The sequence below is a fragment of the Colletes latitarsis genome, chromosome 9, assembly GCF_051014445.1.
Source record: "Colletes latitarsis isolate SP2378_abdomen chromosome 9, iyColLati1, whole genome shotgun sequence".
NCBI classification, from domain to species: Eukaryota; Metazoa; Arthropoda; class Insecta; order Hymenoptera; family Colletidae; genus Colletes; species Colletes latitarsis.
In genome coordinates this window covers 13,153,069-13,176,796 of record NC_135142.1, presented here as the reverse complement: position 1 = coordinate 13,176,796, position 23,728 = coordinate 13,153,069, and the positions used below count along the sequence as shown (strand labels likewise).

Below are 23,728 nucleotides of genomic sequence, written 5' to 3'. Positions count from 1 at the left end.
GTAACCGGTCTGGTGTGAGCATGTACAAGAGCTTACTAACTAACTTACAACTAAAGCGCACGTGGGCGCTGCAGCGGTTCGATCTCGCGGCGCGGTGCGACGGGATGTCGATCCCGCGTCAATTAATGGCGTCGTTTCGATATCGGTTTGCGAACCCTACGGGTAGTAACCGACGGTCACGTCCCAGCGGTTGGGTGTTCTCTCTTATCGCACTGAACTACGCTTATTCGAGCTTCAAGAGAACTCGCCGAGTGAGCGTCACAGCTCCTCTTATATCGGCCGCACGTGAAACCTGGTGCGAAAGAGGTTAACGGCACAGCGCCTCGTTGCGGCCATAGTCGGAGTTACCCGCGTGCAACCGGTCGCGGGACCTGTGGATGGCGAGTTGTCGGGGTTGCGGCGCCGATGGGTGACTTTCGTCTCCACGCACCCGTTTGGTTGTCCAGACGGCAGGGGAGGTAAACCCCCACGCACCCATTTGGTTGTCCAAACGGCAGGGGAGGTAAACCTCCACGCACCCGTTTGGTTGTCCAGGCGGCAGGGAAGGTGAACTCCTATGTGACGCGTCCCCAGCCGCTGGGATGGGATGCGGGGCTGAGGTCATCAGCCTGAGAAGGCATCCCGGAGATCGGAGGGTAAACTCCCGCGGACCAAACACCGGTATGAATGTGTTGTGTGTGTAAGTTGGCTGGGACATGGGATATTTGCCGCGGATGAGTCCTGTGGCCAACGTGGCCCCGCGGCCGGCGTCTTAGTCCCATGTCACGGGGCTGCAGGTGGGAGTGCTTCCCACCGGGAAGGGCCTGAAAAGGCACGGCGAGGCAAAGGACTCTGTGATGGGTCACTAGAGTTCCCGGCCCCCCGCCAGGCGCCTGAGGATGGTCACTGTAGGGTTTTAGCCAGTAAGAGTCCGGCACTACCCGTCGGCCCTTCTTTCGGGTGGGCCCGCAGGTGTCCATGAAGTAAACTCACAAGTAAACTCACGCCATAGTAATAGTAAAATGTATCGCTACAATAAAACGTTATTGCTGCGAATGTGCGAATAGTAATCGCACCATAGGGTGTTTTTCACATATTGCAACTATTATTTATTATTTGTTACATGCTCGATACTTGTCGACAATTATAAGACTTGCAGAAATATTAAGTAAAATATTTAACGAAAAGCAAGTGGCATCTGTTACTAACAAAGACAGCAATGAAGTTTAAAAACATTAGTTATGACTTTATTCATTTTACCTAATGATCACGTAGATAAGTATTAGTACAAAAAAGTTCATATATGTATTAAGTATCGAAAAATATAAAGAATTGTATTAATAACAGGAATCAATATGGACATGTATAACGGAAATGGGTAACAATAGAACAATTTCTTGTCTAAAATATGTAATTTAATCTGTCAATAGGTGTAAATATTGTACACGGAGAATTTCGAACTCCAATTGTACATATCATAATATCCATAACTATATGCAAAGACTGCTTATGTCCTTTTTATTGAAGAAATTTGCTTCGTATATTCATTTAACGTAGACAAAATTAAACAGTAAAGTATTTAAGCAAATGCGCGGCTAGAGAAACGATGCAATAGAAACTGCTCTATAATTGTTTTTGTGCATATATCAGGTGAAAAAATTTTTTAAATAAAAAAAGATGTGCTTTAAACGGGGCGCGAACCCGCGTCAAAAAGTTTGTAGCGTATCCACAGTCAAGTATCTTATTAACTTTTTTTTTAACATACGTTTATTAAAGCCTTATGAGATATATACAAACAGATACAACAATTTAACAACGAATCTTTAAACGTATAGAAATAAGAAAAACATGGCTTAAAGAACATGAATTCTTACAGACTAAAGACTCTATTTGAATTATCATCGATGCGTACGCGGGAGTAATGCCAATTAATAAACTTAACTAAAGTGAATAGAGGAACTTAATCTATTACGCATAAGCTTAGTATAGAAAAGGCACAATAAAAACTATACTAGAGTGACAAAAAGAAAGAGAATAAGAGGATAAAGAACTGTAGCGGAATAACCTTAGGTTAATGGATAGAAGGTAAAGTGAGTGAAAGGGGGATAGATACTGATCTAATTAGTTTAATCACCAGTATTTGAGTATATTTTTTCGATGATTATCTTTTAAATCTATGGATGAGAGATAAATTTGAGATTTTCGTCGTTTACATTGATGTTTTTATCATATAGTAGTTTCTTATTAGACGTTTTTCTATTAATGTGGTAGATTAGTGGGACGTTATTTTCATTTTAGATGAGACCCTTTTCGTCCATGTAGATAAACGATTCTGGTGGGGTGTAGCCTGTGTGTCTGGTTTTTGTAAAATATTGTGGATTAGGATAGAATATGTATGATATTAGTGAGTTGGATGTAACTCTGTTTATTTTTGACCAGTCGTCTCTAATCAATTTTAAAATAAATAAATCTATTCGGACTATTTTTGTCTCATCATAGAGTTTGTGGTTGCTGATGTATTTTATGTAATTAGATTCGGCTGATCTGTATTTTCCTATGCAAACTCTTAAGCATTTTCTTTCGAATAATCTAATTTTTTCCATGATACTGGAGCTGATGTTATACCGTATTTGGCATCCATATGTTAAAATGCGCCTGACTAGCAGCTTGTAACAGAGGATTTTCACTTGTTTGTTTAGGTCTTTAGAGTAAAATAATCTTCTATGGATAATGAAGACTTGCTATGCTTTTTGTAACTGTATGATTATGTGTTGTGTATAAAAATTTGAAGTCTATGTGAATACCAAGATAGCGAACTATCTTTTTGTGGGGCACTTTAATATTTGAGTTGTTTGTTACGTGTAAGAAAAAGTGCTTTGAGTGTACTTTTACATCTGAGTTTGCGTCTGAATTTCTTGATATGTATGTATGATCTGAACAAGATTGTTTCGCATTTCAGTGCGTTAATTTTTAGTTTCCATGTTTGAAAATAGTCCCAGATTTTATTAAAAAGTTCTTGTAGATCTGTTTCTATTGCTGAGGGTTTGTTACCTTTTGTGTAAATTAATAGGTCATCCGCGAAAGCTATTGCACATTTATTGCTATTATCATTGAATCCATACATATGTAAAAGGTCGCCGTTGAAAATGTTGAATATTATACGGGAATTAACCGTTCCTTGTTGCAAACCGTTTTTTATTGGGAAGGATTTTGAGGATTTGTTATTAGCTTCGGATACGAAGAAGCGCTTGTCGTGTTTATTAATTTATAAAATAATCTGTCTAGCCAGACCGTGTCGAAAGCCTTTTCGAAATCTATAAAGCAAGCGCCAACGCAATCACCTGCGTTTCTAGCTCAGGTAAATGTCTGAAGTAAATTTGGTCACTGCATGAACGGTGGAATGTTAGTAACGAAATCCGAATTGACATTCTGGAATTATTTTTTTCTTAGAACAGTGACTATTAATGGCGTTGGAGATGATTGTCTCAAAGACTACTAATATTTGGGAGTAGACTTATGGGTCTGTAGCTTGATGGATCACTGCCCTCTTTGTCTTTTTTTTTAGTAGTATTATTAGTTTAGCTGTCTTCCAGATTTGGGGGAAGTAGAGTGAATTAAGACAGTCATTAAATATTATTGTGTAGTAGACAATATACTATTGTGATGGTTATTTTAGCGCTATGTTTGGAATTTTATCGAAGCTAGAGGATTTTTTATTATTTAATTTTCGGAAGGTAGTATTTAATTTATCAAAGGATGTGAAATAATTGGGTGGTGTTATGAGTTCGTTTGGGTTGGCTGATATATTTTCCTGTGAAAAGTTACAAATGGTATTGTCATTTGATCTATCGGTTACTATTTCTACTTTTAGTATGTCTATTTTAAGTTTAATGATATTTGAGAGTTGTTATTTATCCATGTTGTCACTTTGAGTGTGCACTGATTAAAAGTGAACGCCTAGAATGTTTAATTTCTCTATTGATAATAATGTAGTTATCATTGTTGTCTTTTTCCAGTGTGGAAGTGTCAATATTCGCTTCTCGGATTGATGTCTTTGGAGTTGTTAGGGATTTTTAATGTGTCTCTGCAGCTAAAATTTTTCAGTCTAAAAATACTATTTATTTTGGGAAAGACATCTTTTAGTTTGTGTATGGATATGCTAGATATCTTTTTTTCTAGTGATTATTTACTAATTCTTGGAAAGCTAGTTTTATTTTGTATCTGGTGTTTTTTAAGAGCTTTTTTAATGTTTTAAGGAGGATTTCTGCTGCGTCGGTGATGTAGTTCCTTTTAGAGAGGTTATTTATCTGCATTAGTAGGTAGCTGTTTTCGGTACGTAATTCTTTGATAAGGGGTGTAATATATTTGTCGGTGGAATTTATGTTAAATTTGAAAAGGAAACAGCGCGGTCTATTGCTTTAGTTATGTTTTCGTTTAGCAAGTCTAACAACGAGTCTATTTCATAAATTGATAGGTTTCTGTTGTTGGGTATATTTAGATTGAAGGAGGAGTCATGTAGAAATTGTCTGTATTTGTTCCAATCTGCTTCGTAGAAATTAATTTTTTCAACTGGTGTGTTTTAGACGAAGAAAAGGAATGGCAGTTGGTTTATGGTGATCTGCATTTTCAGCACTTAGTGGTCACTATCGTAATCTATACATTTTATTTTATCAAAATTTAAGTTTTGGAATATTAGTCTGTTATCTGAGAGACACAAATCTAGAAAAGAATTGCATCTTGGAAAAGAGGGAGTATCAATGCTACGTAAATCGGTAATTATGCAGATGATTGACGATCTCTCCAATTTTGATGACCTTGAAATATGTTGTCAAGCTCACTATTCTGAACAACTTTTCCCTATACATATTACCGTTGCTCAGCCTTCATTTCCCAGATATTCGCAAAAATAATTTTATTGCCGTCATTTTCTTATATTAAAAATCGTAATAAGAAACGTGTGAAGACAAAGTGTGATATTACAATTCGTGCTTATAAAGATGGTTTGTTTGAAAGTATTCGTGTTCCAATAAAAACTGCGTGCCGTTTTATTGCGTACCATATAATGCTTCCACCACTTCGACAAGAATTCATTATGAATGAATTAAACATTGCCACCCATACAGCTGTCGATTGGGCTAGTTTTTGCCTAGAACTATCTATGTTATAGCTTGAAAAACATCCTATGCAAATAGGTGGTATTAACGAAATTGTAGAAATCGATGAAGCCAAAATTGGAAAAAGAAAATTTAATAAGGTGTGTTTAATCCGTGGTTGAGATGGGCTCGTTCGGATATTGGAAGTTTGCACGTGGTGTGCTGACTAAACTAAGTTCGAAGGACCACCTCTTTTCAGGGGACCAACGAGACGAATTGGTTTTCTATATTTATTAAAACTCAACAAAACAATACCCATGACCGAGTCTATAAGCTAGTGCCTGCGCTAAACACGAAGTATTCCGTTTCTAGTTAAAAACGAAGTGTTCCATGCTAAGTCAAAAAAGAAAGTGTTTTGGCGGTCAAAAATGAAGTGTTTGAATGTCAAGAAGCAAGTCGTTTGCTAATCAAAAACGAAGTGATGCCGTACCGCCGTTTTTCCAAGGCGTTGGCCTTTTGCACCCCCTTCCACCAAGAGTTTCCGTGACGGGGGTGCAACGATGCCAATGTAGTTTGGCGTCCAAGATGGAGGATGCTACGTTTGGCAACTCCGGGGATTTTCCACCACATTCGTCGGTCCCTGGGCCTGCATGTAAAACTACTACGAAACAAGGGAGGGCCAGGTAAGTATACGAATCCGAGCACATGTGAACCATCCAACAGTCCGCTGGGGTTGCAACCACTCGAGACTGCCTTCGCCGACCAAGTTTATAACACTTTGTTCTATCAACGAAATTCTAACCTTGCCCATGCTGGCCTTGATCAAACCGCGGTCTGTGTCATAAGCCTGGTCGACTCACCGAAGCCTAAACAAAGGTCATCTTTTAACCGGGCAATGGATTTTTGGTGGACTTGAACGTTTCAACAAGAAGATATTTATTATAACCATAATAAAAAAAAATAAATTTTGTTTTACGTAAAACAAGAATTACTCTAGAAAAGTAATATGCTGTCGTTTTTTATTAGGTATTCATTGCTCCAGTTCCCGAACGAAGTTCCAGGACTTTACTCCCCATTATTAAATAATGGATTAAACCGGGTACAATAGTTATGTCCGACCGCTGGAAAGCATATGATTGCTTAAATAACGAAGAATATAAACATCTGACGGTGAATCATAAAATAAATTTTGTTGATCCGGATAGTGGTGCCCATACGCAAAATATTGAACATATGTAGCGAGAAACAAGAGCTTACATTCCTCCCCCGAGCGACGGTAACATGTACAGGGAAAAGTTGTTCAGAATAGTGACCTTGACAACATATTTCAAGACCATCGACATCGGTAAGGTCGTCAATCATCTACATAATTACCGTTTGTATTGTTGCCCCAAAAAGTGTGTTTGACGTTTAGGTCACCTGCTGGAACGTAGTAATTGTTTATGCTGTCTAGGTTTAGTTTCTAGGTTTGTTTCTATTACTGTGAATTCTAGGCTGGAATTTTGTTTTGTGCCTACCTTAACAACTTTGAATTTTATGTCACTTCTGACAAGGATAGCAGTTCCTTTCATCCAATTGGAGTTAGGTCTGTCGTTTCTGCTTAAATTATAATCTTTAAAGTAGAGTTTGTGGCTTGCCTTTTATTTAGTTTCGCATAATAATGTTATATCCGGGTTTTGTGATTCTATGAAGTCGTTTAGTGTGGTTCTTCTTTCGTTAGCTATAATAGAGTTTAGTGCGGTTGAATTTATCTATAGGTCTATATCGAACATCTCAAGGATTATATTGATTTTGTTTGTGTTGGATTGGACTTATTCAGATATTTTGTTTATGTGCGTGTTTATTGTTTTAGTTTGTCTTTTGTGTATCTTCTATCTGTGGATTGGTTTGAATAGGGGTCGAATCGTTTACCTGACTTCGGCGGAGGGTGTTATTACCTGCGACCACTGAACTGAAAGAAACCCTCTGATCTACCAAGTTTTGTATACTTTTAAGGCGTTTCTCTTTTAATTTATCTTGCTGATCTCGCTTTTCGATTATTTTGTTTTTTATTTCTATAAGTTTTGGACATCCCCTGTACGATGCGGGATGGCCATAATTTTTACAATGTACGCAATGCGGTTGTTCTAAGTTTGCGGATCTATCGTTATGGTTTTGTGGTAGGAGTTTACATTCGCCCGGATTATGTTTTCCGTTACATTTCACGCATCGATATTCTAGATTACAATTAATAGCGAAGCGAATTTATTCTTTGGCATCTTTTACACTGCACTTGTTCTGTTTTATATAATCTGTCTCATACTACGGCGGAATATAATAGTATTTTAATTTGTTTTAATTTTTCCGGACTACTGTCAGAGGAGAGTTTGACCAGGAAAATTGGCAATTTAATCGCTTCTTTAATGTAACGCTTCGTACTTGCAGTGAGAAAATTTAGTCCTTGAATTTTTTTATTTTTTAATTCGCTGAGGACTTACTCAGCATTGAAGTCCCCATCTAGGTTTTTTAGTAGGACAGATACTGACTTTTCTGGTTTTTGTGTAAATGTAAAAAATTAGGTATTATTGTTTTTTAGAATTAAACAAGCATTTTTAAAATCTATTGCGTTATTTACATATAAAGGGTGTTTAATATTATTAATTTGTTTTACAAAGAAGTTGGATATACCTGTCTTTTTGATAATTTCTATTGTTTCTTTTGGTGCTTGGTCGGTGATTGACGTATTGGTTTGAGTGATGTTGTTATCTTTGACGAGCGGAAGGGAAGACGTTTCGCTTTCTCTTCTCTTCGATGCGTTGACTTGACTAGCCCAATTTTCCGTTGTTTGTTTTCTTTTAGCGTGTCATTTTCCACTATAGCTGGGACTTTCCGATTTCTTTCCTTGCGCGTACGATTTCTTTTGTGCGCTTGCAGGTAAGCTCGGCTGGCGGCTGGAGTCCGTATTGATGTTGACTTGGATGCTTTCAAATCTGTTCTGCGATGATATTTCAATCGTGTACGATTCATGACTTTTTGATTTTATTTTACGTTCCTCTTTGAGTTGCTTTTCTAACATTACTATTATTTCTTTTAAGTTGGATATTAATTTGGTGCGTTCCTCGAGCGATGGTTTCTGTTCGTCTTTTACTATTATTACACGATCGCAATCCATTGAAATATGTGCAGTTTTTTCTTGTTTCTTGACTTTTGCCATATCTGATGATTTCGTGGATCTTAATAATTTGGATCTTCTATTTGGAAGTTTAGGAGGCGGATTTAATCTTTTCACCTGTTTATTTTTTAAGATTTGTTGTGCAACTTTGTCCACGTTATTGGCATTGTCGTCTATATATTTAGTAAATATTCTGACTTCATTTAATTGATTGACATTGCAGCCATCATTATTTAATAAGTTTTTTGAGAATTCACGGTTTACACATGGTGTTTCACACATTTTTTCATTCACTGAGTCTTTTGCGCATGGTTTGCAAGGTACCCCCCGGGACTGGTCTCGCAGGCAATTATTTTAGTGTATAAATTTACAACACAACACTGAACTGCACGATTGTCAGTTAGAACACAGTTTATATTTTTTGATCACTTTCACTTTCGTTGTTTTTTTGTCGAGTAATGCGGACGCGCTGCCTGGGCTAAACACGTCTTACCTCTCCGAGGGTTAGAAAAAGAATATGCAGCATCATACTGCACCATCGTAGCTCTTGGAAATACTGTTAATACTTTTAAATATAACACGTATAGCACCTTTTATTTGGTGACTTATTTTTACTTTTCTATTCTATACACCGTTCTGATCAACATAGAAATGTTTAAAACCATACAATATAGTTATCTATTAAAGAGAATACAGAAATTCAAAGTATAGGTTGCTTTTTCACGCGGAAAACGTCGGTTTTTTATTTTTGCTACTACGGCGCAATCCACCAAAAAATCTGAAAAAATTCGGAAACATAACCAATGACAATACGCATTTACAATAACTATATATAAATCTGGTGTCTCGAAAGCTTCGATACGAAATTTGTATTTTTCTGCGTTTTTAATTTTTCACACCTAGAATTTCAAATTGAAAAATCGAAAATAGGTACAAATTCACTAATCCGAATTTTCCCTATAACTACCCTTGCGAACAAGATATAGGGTTGAAACTTGACACAGAATGTTTGATTCTGATGCTCTATCGATGGATCCACTGTATGTCAAATTTGGTACAAGAGCACATTTGACCCCCTTATTCGGCTATACCCTTTGTAAGATTTTACCTCCAACACGGAAGAAAATGTTCCAGACAAAAATGCAATTCAGATATTTTGAACAGGTTAAATAAAATATAAACATATACTTCAACATCTTATAATATGTATTATATTATTAATAATTAAAACAATTGCTACTCGCTTCTGATTCTCTAATGACGAATATAAGGACAGAAATAAAGGAAAAAAAGAAACCATTTTTACAAGAAACGATAAAATTATTTCTTCCGAATCAATTTTCGAAAAATGAAAATAAAATTCAATTAAGAGAATATGAGGAAGAATTGTTTTAATTGTTATAAATATGTAATATTGTCAGTTTTTAGTTTTGTTTAATTTCTTTTTGTTAGAAAACATTTTCTAAATGATATTTTTTATTATTTTACATCATATACATATATATTGGCTATATAAAATAAAAAAATGTGAAATAGATATAGGATTTTAGTCATTAAATGTTTTTTACCGCTTTTTAAATGCAAATACACTACTGCGCGGCGCTTACATTTAAAGTAGATCAACCGACAGTGATTGCAATCATCATGTAAATTTATTGTGCACAAAATCGATAGTAGCTTCTATGAAAACGTTATCAAGATTATCAAGATTAGAGTTATTTGCAGCGAACATTTTGGTTAAATTGTTTAAAAAGCATATTAAGGCATTAGACAACATTTCATTTCATAAAATTGTAATATAACCAATATAGGTATTTCAGAAAGAAGAAAAATAGTATCATTAATAGTTACAAAAGGCGCAAATAATTTTCTACAAAAATATTCATCAATTTCCTTTGTATTAGTTTGGTTAGAAAGTTCTTGCAGATTTCGGCGATGTTTGCTATTTTGCAGTTTAAATAGCAAACAACTTCAATTTAATTTTTGAGTATGGTACCAATTGATATCGCATACTCAAAAATTAAACTGAAGTCGATTAGACTGCAAAATAACAAATATACGGGGTGTTCGGTTACTTCTCGGAAAAAATTTAATGGGAGATTCTATAAGTCAAAATAAAAAAATCAAGAATACTAAGTTCCGCTTGTAGAACAGCAATCTGTCAACAGCTACGTACGCGCGATAGATTAAGGCAGATCGGTCCACTGCTTCTCACTCACGAAACTATAAGACTGTCGATACGTCGCTAAGTAAAGTTTCTCATGTTGAATGAGAACAACTATCGCGTGCACGCAGCTGTTCACAGATTGCCGTTCTACAGGCGGAACTTTAAATGTTAATAACTTTATAACGAAGCGTCAACTAAGAAATTAGTATTCTTGATTTTCATCTTATTTTAGCCTCTAGAATCTCCCATTAAATTTTTTCCGATAGGTAGCCGAACACCTTGTATATTACAGTTCATTTATAACAGTAAACATCAAATTAAATCAGCAGGAGCCTTATCGGCGCCGGAGATTTGGAATGTGCACACAATTATTTTTAAACTAGTTCAGATAGAAACCTATGCAATCGAAATAGAGAAATTAAGAAAGAGAAATAAGGTAGATTCAAAAAGCAAATTGTTGAATCATTCCCCGTTCATTGATACCGATGGACTAATTAGAGTAAGCAGTAGATAGAAACATCGTGTAACGAAGCTTATTTTAGGACACGAACACTTGCATCAATGGCATGCAGGTATGCAACCTACTCTGAATGTAGTTCGACGCAATTATTGGTCAATAGGCAGTAAAAGCAGCACTAGAAGAATTGTACATCAGTGTCTACGCTTGTATAAATTCCATCCCAAAGTTCCCAATTATGTAATAGAAGATTTGTAAGATAATTTTGGGCCAGATGGCAAAGATAATATTTTTAGGAACTAAATACCCGAAGTAAATGACATCATTTTATCAGACATTCCACCCTTTCATTGGAAATTGAGTTGAATCATCACAGTATATCCTAGAAGTACAACATCGTTCATATGGTCACATTAAAGACAGCACAAAGCATATAAACGCAGTGTTAAGCATATATCTCCATTACTCATCAAGAGTTCTCACGAACTGAAGGACAATTAATTATAAGCATTAGCTTTTTTGCTATTCTTGTAAACGAGTGTAGAGTCTTGTTAATATTGTATTATTTATATTGCTATTCGTTACGTTATATAAGATTTAGTATATCATATTCAAAGTTAAACATAGTGTATCATTGTATTTTAGATTACTCTGAGTTATTGATAACAAATAGTTAATAGATTGTGTTTTCATCCGTTGAACGTAGCCGTTCAAGGCGAACAGCATGTTAATAAACTTACAACAAGGTTTATGATGTGTACGCGATTTTGCCGCTATTGGGAATTTAGTTATTTTCAGCTTTAATTTATTACCAGCATTCGTAATTTGAAAAACCATAGCTGAAAATTAAGCATTTCTTCCTGTATAATAGTAGGGGAGACCATAACTGGTTGACCAATTTTTCAGTTTATATTTTTTTAATCACTCATGTGGACAAAATATTATTATGTCGTGATATCTGATAAGATATACAGTGGGTGTAAAAAGTATTCATACAATGACTAATTACAACTAAAATGCTGAATAATAATGTTTCTTAAACAATATTTTTTAAACAAACATGTTACATGTATTCTCCAAAGTCTGTAGAACAATATCAAGTAAACAGAAAAAGTATTTATATTGTTTATATAAATATCAATAAAAATGAACAAAATGACAGAAATGAACGCGTAATAAGTATTTGTACAGTTCTGTTGCCAAGTGTAGTAATTTAAACATTGTAATGAAAGCGAAAAATAATTGTAAAATTAATATCTATAATTTGTATTTAATAGATTTCCCCTTTAATTTCATTATTGCGGCTAGCCTTCTAGGTATTGAATTAACTAAATTAGATGTGATTTTATTAGTAATATTATTCCATATGTTGATTAAAACATTTTTCAAGTCTGTTTTAGATGAAATTGTATGCTTTCGAATTGCTCGTTGCAGATAAATCCACAAATGCTCATTAGGGTTTGAGGGTGTTTTTTAAACAATATAAATATTTTTTCTGTTTACTTGATATTGTTCTACATACTTTGGAGTAAACATGTAACATATTTGTTTAAAAAATATTGTTTAATAAACATTATTATTCACCATTTTAGTCGTAATTAGTTACTGTACAAATACTCTTTACACCCACTGTACACTTGACTATATGATCACACAATTATAATTTATTACATATTAAGGTAAGATTTTTTTAAGTTAAGTCTGAAAAGGTAAGCAGTAAGCAGCGGCGCAATCGGGTAGGGTCGGTTCAAAGAGAACTGACAGGAAATATAAACAGAAAGTTCACGTGATCAACGCCGCGGCGGCAGATGAGTGGCTGCTGAACGTCGTTGCTCAGGGACGTTTGTAGCGGCCTCTGACAAAGACCCTCGCATAACGCGTTCAGAGCCAGGAAAAATTTTAATCTAAGTAATTGAGCTCACGCCTGAATCAACTGGGCCTCAAGCTTGATTCAGATATCTTGGGTTTGCCATGAGGATTAATGTTTTCCAAATATGCACACCATGGTCATGGAACGTTCAAGGACAATTTATCTTTTTCTTTAACTTGAAGTTAGGGAAAAGAAAAGGGACATTCTGTGAAATGACTATGGGAAAATGTAGAAAAACAGTCAGATCTTTGTGAGCCACTGTACTGTACGTTCGTCATTTTATCTCCACTACGTTTAAAATTTTTATTCTTCAGTTTTACCTCAGTGTTACAATTATTTCTTACATTTTATTTGCGCTTTTATTTTGTTTATACTTGTGTTTCCGGTTTTTTTTTATATTTTTCAATAAAAAAAGAAATTTTACGTATTTTATCAACCATGCCGTCTTCGGATTTTGAACACAACAATTATCACCTTATTTACATTATTATGTAATAATATTAATAAAATTTAATTAATAATATTATATTAATATTGGGGTTAAGTACTTATTACTTAAAAGATTCGCCTTCTTCCTACTATGTAGGGATCTGGACATTACGCTTCGGCCCTGGTCTGATCACGCGTCGCCCGCGTGCAACTACATTTATATTTCCTGCCAGCTCTCGTTGAATCGGGTACAGGCACGACATTGCCCCACGCACCCGTTTGGTTGTCCAGGCGGCAGGGGAGGTGAACCCCTACGTGGCGCGTCCCCAGGTGGCGGATAGGGGCAGCCGCTGGGATGGGATGCGGGGATGAGGTCATCAACCTGAGAAGGATGGTGCCTACATTCTCGCATGGCATCCCGGAGGTCGAAGCGAAAGCTCCCGCGGACCAAACACCAGTATGAATGCTTTGCGTGTGTGAATGTATATGTGAGTGGCCCGGAGCATGGAATATTTACCGCGGGTTTTACCTAAGGCTGCAGATTGGCCAGTTGGCTGCGGATGAGTCCTGCGGCCAACGTGGCCACGCGGCCGGTGGCTTAGGTCCCATGTCACGGGGCTGCGGGCGCTGGTGACCAGGCGCCTGCGGTTGAGTGGGAATGCGGTGGGAGGAGTGCCTCCCACCGGGAGAGGCCTGAAGAGACACGACGCGGCGGTGGTCTCTGTGATGTCTCATTAGAGTTCCCGGTCCCACGCCAGACATCTGAGGATGGTCACTGTGGGGTTTTAGTCGGTAAGAGTCCGGCACTACCCGCCAGTGACCATAACAATTTCCCCACGTACAAAAAAAAAGGGCACGACATTCCCCCCACGCATCTGTTTGGTTGTTCAGGCGGCAGGGGAGGTGAACCCCTACGTGGCGCGTCCCCAGGTGGCGGATAAGGGCAGCTGCTGGGATGGGATGCGGGGATGAATTCATCAACCTGAGAAGGCTGGTGTCCACATTTTCGCATGGCATCCCGGAGGTCGAAGCAAAAGCTCCCGCGGACCAAACACCAGTATGAATGTGTTACGTGTGTGAATGTGTGTGTGAATGGACTGGGACATGGGATATTTACCACGAGTTTTACCTAAGGCCGCAAGTTGGCCAATTAGCTGCGGATGAGTGCTGCGGCCAACGTGGCCACGCGGCCGGCGGCTTAGTCCCATGTCACGGAGCCGCGAGCACTGGTTACCAGGCGCCTGCGATTGAGTGGGAATGCGGTGAGAAGTATGCTTCCCACCGGGAGAGGCCTAAAAAGGCGCGGCGCAGCGAGGAACTCTGTGATGTCTCACTAGAGTTCCCGGTCCCTTGCCAGGCGCCTGAGGATGAATAAGAGTCCGGGCCTCCCTTCGGGCGGGCCCGCTGGTGTCCATGAGGATTTCCCCATGTACAAAAAAAAAAGGCACGACATTGCCCCCCACTCACACATTTGGTTGCCCAAACGAAAGGGGAAGTAAACCTCTACGTGATGTGTCCGCAGGTGGCGGATAGGGGAAGCCGTTGGAATGGCATGCGGGGTTGGAATCATTCGGTCTGAGAGGGCTTGCGGTCGCATGTCCGCGTGGCACCCCAGAGGTATGAGCAACAGCTCCCGCGGACCAAACACCGGTATGAATGAGGGTGTAAATGTGTACGTGAATGGGCTAAGGCGTGAAACATTAGCCGCGGATTGTATCCATGACCACGGATTTGGCTAAGTGATCGCGGATGAGCCTGCTGCCACGAATAGGCCCAATTAGGCCCAGCGGCCACAGGCGCTGGATGACCATGCGTTTGCGGTTGAGTGGGAATATGGTGGGAGGAGTGCCTCTCACCGGGATGGGTCCGTAAAAGCCGGCGAGGCGGGGAACTCTGTGATGTCTCACTAGAGTTCCCGGTCCCCCGCCAAAACGCCTAAGGTTAAACACCGTGGGATTTCAGCAGATAAGAGTTCTATAAAAGTGCGGATTTCTCCACGTTAAAAAAAAAGGCGTGACATTGCCATATCATGACGCGCAGCGCTGTTCCTTCATCAGTGGCTCGGTAAAGGCGATTCCTTACCAAAAATATTTATCTTCCAACTTATTCTACTATTTATTTTCAAAGCTATTGATATTTCGCTACATTCTTTCTCTTATTTTAATCAAGAAAGATTGATATTCTTTGAAAAACTCACACATAAAAATAATAAATAAAGTTTTATTTTACCAATTTTATTTCGAAATAACAACTTTAATCTATTAAGAAAGACACAATCACTTTCCTTAAAGAATCGTTAGTAAAATAAAAGCTTAAAAACTGTTGATATTTTGCTTATTGGTTTATTAGTTAACTTATTTTGTAGTTAGAACATCAAAAATTCAAATATTGTTTTTAGTTTAAAAATACCTGAACTTCGAGGAAAAACTTGTAATATAAAAATTTTGTTGTATATTATAAATACTGTAGAGTTATACTTTCATCCATTTGTCAAATGAAAATAAAGCGTTTCTTTGAAAAGTAATATGTAAAATTTTCTTCAAAGTGGTCAATGTATCACTATTGTATTCCACCATTTATTCTAACATTGGTAACTTTCAATAAGATTCATCACTAGATAGTCGCCTTGTTGTCACCATAGAGACGACGGTCGTTTTAATCCCTTAGAAAAGAATAGCATCATGCATAGCAAAGGACGGAACATAGCACAAGTCAGTGTTCAAATAGGATTGGCTAGGAGGTAGTCGAAAAATCACCGCTGCGACTGCCTACCTCTTAGAGCTGAACTTAAAATAATTCTAGGATAGATATTCTTGTTTTTCCTGGCAGAACTTTTAAGAAGAAATTTCTGATAACCGATTATGTCTAGTATTAATCTGTTACATTAGTTTGTTTAGTGAGTTCGAAGGATTCGTAACATGTAGAGTTTAGTTTAAGAGTACAGTGAAATTAGGACGATGGAAACCAAAAATGTTGACAGAATATTTTTATTCCGTATGATAAAAGTCAAATTTTTGGCTCCAAATTACCAAGTAATAGACAAGTTTTACGTGCCCTATTTTATAATGTACGTAAAGTGAATTTGAAACTCCGTTCAAGTGCTGCTATCGCGATAAAGGAAATGGAAATTTTCTGGGATAAAGCACATATGTATACCTGCAAGACAAGCAGATCATAGCATCGACAAGTTATTAAAACTATATCAAAATTGATGAATATTGCTAAAATCCCGAAAACGCCAAAGTAAAGTATCAGAAAAGAAAGGAAAGGGAATTTCTTCATTTATTACATGACCTTTTCGACATTGCTCATAGTAACGACTTAAATATAATTAAAATTGAAGAATATAAATTGTTTTTACTAAACCCGAGAAAAAAGGGTCGACCACGACAAATGATTGGAGCCGACAAAAATTTAATGAAGAAACAAAAGCGACAAGCAGTTCGGCTTCAGCAAGAAGAGCTTCGAAAAGAAATATTTGAAACCATGATTGACATATGACATATTTTTAATAAATTTTTTCTATTGACCTATATATTTTATTTTTTGCCATTTACTTTATGTATCTACATTGCAGACAAAATAAAATTACAGTTCTCATTTTCATCAAGTAGTGAAACAAACAATACTGTACACGATTATACGGATATTTTGTACGAACTTGAATCTTGTAATAAACCTGGTTATGATACAAAAAAAAAAACGAAGAAGAGGAAAGAAGAAAGTTACTGACAAGCTTTCTGCAACTCTAGATAGTTGTAAAATAAGCGATCGTGATGCAGTTCGTGTTATAATTGCTACTGCTGAAGCTCTGCACAAAAATTTAGATGAGCTCATAATTAATCGACCTTCGATCCAATGTTGTCATCATCGTCTCCGCAAAACGCGCTCTAAAAATCTACACGAAGTATTTCAGTTAAGGGGGTCTTCTAGTGTGAAGTGCATTGTTTTTACTTTCTGGGGGAATTTATTGCAAATAAACTATAACACCTTTGGCAATCAAATTTACAAGATTTATTTCTACATATTTCAATAACGTTTTAAAATTTTTTGGACGAAAAAAAATGAGAATTAGTGGCACTGCATACTCTCAAACATAGTCGCTTTTAAAAAAAATCGTCTCACAATATTCATGATTCCGGCCATTCTGTTTATTTGAAATGAAAAAACGCGAAAGATTTTTAATTAGTATGAGTTCGGCTATAACAGGTAGCAAAATAAAAGAAAAAGTAGAGAATTAAAAAATGCCAACACTTTGAAGTTTGGTTATCAATTTTTTCGCTTTTTCTTTAATTTCGGGAGTCTAAAGAAATATACAAAAAAAATTTTCTGTTCATTTTGGTACGGATCATAGTCATAGATGTACTGAATGTGCATCTAAAATTTTAAGTCGGTTGGTTAAGTAGATTTTGAGATATCATTGAGACCGTCGTGATAAACATAGTTTCGAGAAAAACGCTTTTAAAGTTTCGTATCTCTATAACAATGACGTTGACCATCGCGTCCTTTAAACAGTCTTATAACAGTATAACATCGTTAATTTTAGGAATTCAGCCATAAGATTTTGCCAATATATTTTTCAAACTATATTCTTTACAAAAGTGCAAAAAAATATCAATTTTTGTTAAAGGTTTACACCAAAAGACCCCCTTAAGTCCACCACTGACGGCTACTGTTCAAGTATAAAACATATACAAGGGTTGTCTGAAAAGTTTTGAGCCTCGAAACAAAGGTGGCGTTTTTCGTCAAAACCATTCTGGTAGTACAATGGTATATGCTTTGATAAGTGTCTGTGAAAATTTCAGCAATTTTGGACGCTCAGTTGTTGTTTGGCAGTCATTTGTGTCAGTCGATGTCAGTATTTTTGTAAAGATGGAAAAAATCGAGTATCGTTCCATGATAAAATACTTGTATTTGAAAGGCCATATGCCTGCGCAAATTAAAATCGAGATCGACGCTGTTTACGGGGACTCTGCCCCATCATATACCACCGCGAAAAGATGGGCAGCTGAATTTAGACGTAGTCGTACCAGCTTGGCTGATGATGAGCGTTTGGGGCAGCCAAAAACTGCGACCACCACCGATAACATCGAAAATGTTCACAAAATGGTACTGGACGACCGTCGAATCAAAGTTAGAGAGATAGCAAAAGCTATAGGCATATCAAAAGAACGCGTTTTTTATATATTGGCTAAAGAGTTAGACATGCGTAAGCTATCCACGCATTGGGTGCCGCGCTTGCTCACTTTTGACCAAAAGCGCAATCGAATAAACATTTGCAAGCCTCTATTAGAGCGGTTTATGCGAAACGAATCAGATTTTTTGAGCCGATTCATAACTGTAGATGAAACTTGAATTCACCATTACACTCTTGAGACGAAAAAAACAGTCAAAACAATGGACTGCAAAGGGTGGACGTGCTCTGAAAAACGCGAAGACGATTCCTTCGGTCGGGAAGGTGGTGGCGACGGTTTTTTAGAATACACGAGAAATTGTGTTCATCGACTATCTTGAAAAAGATAAAATAATAACGGGAGCGTATTATGCGTCATTACTTGGTAAGCTGAAGGCAGAAATTGCAAACAAATAGCTGTATTTAAAGAAGAAGAAAGTGCTCTTCCATGAAGACAACGCACCAGCTCACACTTCGGCGGTTGCCATAGCCAAAATTCACGAATTACGTTTCGAATTGGTTAACCATCCACCGTATTCATTAGATCTGGCTCCCAGCGACTTTTTCCTCTTTCCTAAGCTTAAAATATCGCTTGGAGGACAGAGATTTCCATCGAACGAGGAGGTCATCTCATACGTAAACGCCCATTTTGCAGACAAGACACCAACTACTATTTAGAAGGGTTAAAAGGGTTACAGCATCGCTGGGAAAAGTGTATTGACTTAAAAGGACACTACGTTGAAAAATAAAGCTATATTTGACCGGCAAAATACTTGTTTCTATGTTAGGCCCAAAACTTTTCAGACGCCCCTCGAATAGCAAATCTTGGATACCTGCGAGAAACACGGGACCGAAGTCTCGCAGTTATAAAAGCATGGTTACTCTTCGGTTTCCAAAAAGACACAAGCCGAACTACGGCATTCGGTTTTGTATCTTGTCGAACGTAGAAAAGTTCGCGAATAGCTCGCGAGCTGTTCGTCAACGGAAACAGCAGCGTGACCACACTGGAGCTCGTGAACAGCTTGCGAACTACTCACCAATAGTTGTAATCCAGGCACACTTCGAGCTCGCGAACAGTCCCTTTGATGTACCGCTTCCCGAGCGAATAGTGTTCGCTGTCCGTAAAAGTGCCTATACTGTTGGCGAGCACAGCTCGTGAGCTGTTCGCGAACAGCAGTGTGGACCCGGCATAAGAATAACACAATGTGAAACTTATTTATTTTTTATTTGTAATTAATGAAACCTTTAGATACTAATATATTTGTAAGGTTTTTCTGATTTAAATAAAACCAAACACAATATAACTTGGATCATATTTACGTATTTAATAAGTCATATATACAATAACTCATTTTTTTGGCACTTGCGAACACGATCATATACTTTATTAGAAGTAGGTTTAAAATAAATTATATCGTATTTGGTCTTATTTTAATCGGAAAGCTCTCAAAAATACATTGGTAAAAATTTCATTAAAAAAAAAAAAAAAAGGTTTCATCTTTGCATCACGTACTATGTATTGTCTCACCAATATTCGAGCCCAGATCAGATTACACGACACAATCCGCTCCACGTTGAGCTTCGTAGCTGGGTCAAGGGAGGTCCCCTCTCAATAGTAGGGATGACTACCAGTTATCTAAACATTGCTGTATATAAAATGTGAGAACAAAAAATCTTCAAGGAAAAATATTTCCTTATTCGACTAATTTTTCGATAAATGCCGATAGCTCTCTTTTAATGAATCATTGTTACGTCAAAAACAATTAAATGACATAACAGAAATTACTTTTTCCTATAATGAACAATTTTGCGATATAGTATACGTAGCTGTAACATTTCTTATGATTGGTTAACCTACGCCTATAGTTAACCAGCCTCGAATACCCTAAACGACACGTCATAAACCTGCAATATCGCGAGCGATGATACACCGTTACCTGGATTTCTCCTAACTTGGGTGACGTGTGCACCGCTCCAACAGTCCTGAGGGCTATCAGTGGTTTGTGAGCGTTGACCTTTTGGGGAGGTCAACTAAGTCCTCCCCATTGGTTAGCATCCAGCCACTTATAGAAAAGGAAAAAATTATATATTTTTCACCCTTACGGAAGCGGAACAGAAGTGAGGATTCGAAACTCTTGCTAATCAAATACCATAGTCTCAACAACCATAGCAACACTCACGTTTGTATTCTGCAAACACATACGATCCACTATAAAGGATGGACCAATAACTTTTACCAACTTGAATATCTCCGTTATTTTTAAGGATATGGAATAACATTTTATATCAAAGCTGTATGGTATGAAGGGACTCGTAATATGCAAGTAATAATTATTTGTAAGTGTAGAGGTTTCATTAGCCGTCATCTTCATTTTTTTAAATAGGACGGTATATTATTTCATTCATAATAAAATTACGATTGTTGAAGATTTCAACGACCCCCTATACAGGGCCATTAAATAATGGATATCAGGGTAAAACATAAAAATTTCCATTATAAGTTATTATAATGGAAATTTTAATTATATCCAAGTTCCATTTAAAAAAATGTATTGTTCAATCTTTTGAAAATTTTGCCAGATCAAATAAAACTGATACTTAATGGCATTAACATCAAACTGAACATATTTATCTTCAAATTCTAATTTTTAAAATTACTTTTCGATTTTCTACATAGCTATTTTTTCAAAAATCACATTTCAATGTGAATATACTTTTTACAAAATTGAATTTACTTTGAGCATATTACAATTATCAAAAAATGTAAAACAAGAACTGAGTTTCTTTAAATATTCTATAATTTATTGACTTTCAAAAAAGCATACATAAATAAATATTTCTTGCTTCATTTTTTTTTTTCTAAAATGGTTCAACTTTAAATAGTCGTTAAAAAATGAAATATGTTTCTTAATGGAACTCAAATCGTTTTAGAAGTTCATTGAAAGTTTTGTCGTAGACATTTGTAAATAAAACACTTTCCCCTTTTAAAATATCTACAGTTTTCGCCATCCCTCATATTTCTTACCAAGAGGGCGTCCCATCGCTCTTCAGCCTGGGCCTCAAAAACTTTCATTCGATCCTGCTACCGTCACTGTTGAAAAAACTAACGGTCCCAGTTTTCTATTATTAAGCGAAGAGTTGCTGTACTATGCACAGATACAACCATAGATTAAAATAGATTCAATCAATTCTCTTTAACAATCAAAATCAAAAAATTGATTTTGCAAAAATCAATGTAAAATTTGTTTTTAATTTACACATTAGAAACTTTACAACTTTATAGCTTTAATAACAAATTTGTAATTAAAATAATAGTAATTAGTAGACAGCGAATGTTTATACACATAAAATATGTGAAGAACATAAAATTTATGCACGTAAGGCATGTATATATGCACGAAAAACATGTTAAATACGCAAATAATACGAATAATGTATATTTACCGTGAAGAACAAAGCCCAAACTATTGTAACACTTTTCTAAAAAATAAATAATTTTCTTTTATCTGTTGTATATTTACCTATAACAGCGTTTCGAAAACTATAATTTTTTTGACTTTTCAAAATAGTATTTTTTCTACAATGTCAAACAGTTAAAACAGTAAGAAACTCAACGTTTCGTTTCATATATTTTTAGGGCCTCTTCAGGAATTCTATTAGTTCAAATTAATGGCATGATTGTAAAATTACAAAAAACAAAATTGTATTCCTTCTTTCTAGAAAGAACAACACTGTAATTCTTAGTAACAAATAAAATATTGTCACATTCTATTAAACTGTACAAAATATTTAATACATTTTACTGTAATTTAACTATGTAACATAAACACAAAATTATATTATGGTGTACAACTCTATCATATCAAATATTCATCGTTTAAATTGCATGCGATTACTGACACCTACAGAAAATAAATATACTACATACTAACAATATATCTAATATGTTCTTGCATATGTCATTTAACTTAAATATATAAAACATATGCAGTATGTAAAATATACAAAATAAAAAATACATTTTTAAATTCTCTTAAAGACGAAACAAAGGGTATAGCCGAATAAGAGTGTCAAATGTGCTCTTGAACCAAATTTGACATACGATGGATCCATCGATAGAGCATCAGAAAAAAGCATGCTTTGCCAAATTTCAACCCTCTATCTTGTTCGGAAGGGTAGTTATAGGGAAAATTCGGATTAGCGAATTTGTGCCTATATTCCCTATTTAATCGAGTACGAAAATTATGAAAAAAATCTGGTGCATTGTGGTTATCGAGATACGTGTTCTAGAATTTTTTTTGATTTTTCGAATCCAAATTCTAGGTGTGAAAACATAGAAAAACGCAGAAAAATACGAATTTCGTATTGAAGCTTTCGGGACACTAGATTTATGTAATTATTGTAATGCTTATTTTCATTGGTTATGTCCCTAAATTTTTTCAGATTTTTTGGCAGGGTGCGCCGTAGTAGCAAAAATCAAAAACCAATTTTTTCGGCGTTTTTCACGTGAAAAAGCAACTTATACTTTGAATTTATGTATTCCCTTTAATGAATAACTATATTCTATGATTTTAAATAATTCTATGTTGTGTAGAACGGTGTATAGAATAGAAAAACAAAAATAAATCACCAAATTAAAGGTGCTGTACGCGTAATATTCAGAAGTATGAGCATCATTTCTAGCAGGTGGTACAGTGAGTAAGATGCTTGACTGTAGATTCGATGCAAACTTTTTGACGTTGGTTCGCGCCCCGTTTAAAGTACATCTTTTTTTTATTTTATTAACTATATATTTTTTCAATTTTCAATTACATAACAATGAAAATCTATTTAAAATATTTAAAAAATCTTTTTACCTAAAATATACACAAAAACAATTATGGAGCAGTTTCTATTCCATCGTTTTTCTAGCTGCATAACATTAATACATAATTACGACAGCAACTATTCAAAAATAGCGCGTTATAACAATAGTCGGATTATACTGTAGAATAGCATGCGTTTTAAACAATTGGACCGTTTATTTTGAAAGTGGTGTAAGTCCTTTTTTTAAAAAAAATGAGATATGATGTGATTTATGCTTAATTTAGTGTAAACTTTTTGTTTATAACTAGTTAGTATTTAATATCTTAAAAAATGCTAATGCTTTGTTCAATTTAAAATTTGCCAGTAAAAGAAATTACGTAACCATTGATTATGAAAGTGGTGTAAGTCCAATTTCCATACTTATGTTATTGCATATAGTGATACGTGTACTGGGCAAAATTGAAATTTACAAATGGCGTTGATGTGGTTGAGGGTTGTCCAGTCTTTGGAAAATAACATTGAGGTAATTGATCATCAATTTTTACTCTCCGGACATTCGTATCTTCCAAACGATGCAGATTTTGGTATCATAGAAATGGCATT

At 36.1% G+C, this 23,728-nt stretch overlaps 1 protein-coding gene across 3 annotated transcripts in view; it reads right to left on the bottom strand.

Moving 5' to 3' along the window:
• The window catches only part of Endoa (SH3 domain containing GRB2 like, endophilin-A), a 142,178-nt gene that overhangs the window by 112,363 nt on the left and 6,087 nt on the right, over nt 1-23,728 (bottom strand). Inside the window, exons 2-3 of one of the 3 annotated variants that reach the window (XM_076773449.1) lie at nt 20,257-20,382; nt 19,848-19,955 (exon numbers count right to left, since the gene is read on the bottom strand). The exons of 1 other annotated variant lie outside the window; for it this stretch is intronic. The gene's annotated coding sequence lies outside the window, so the exon portion shown is untranslated. The remainder of the gene's footprint in view (nt 1-19,847; nt 19,956-20,256; nt 20,383-23,728) is intronic. One more of the 3 variants, XM_076773450.1, reaches the window with a different exon arrangement.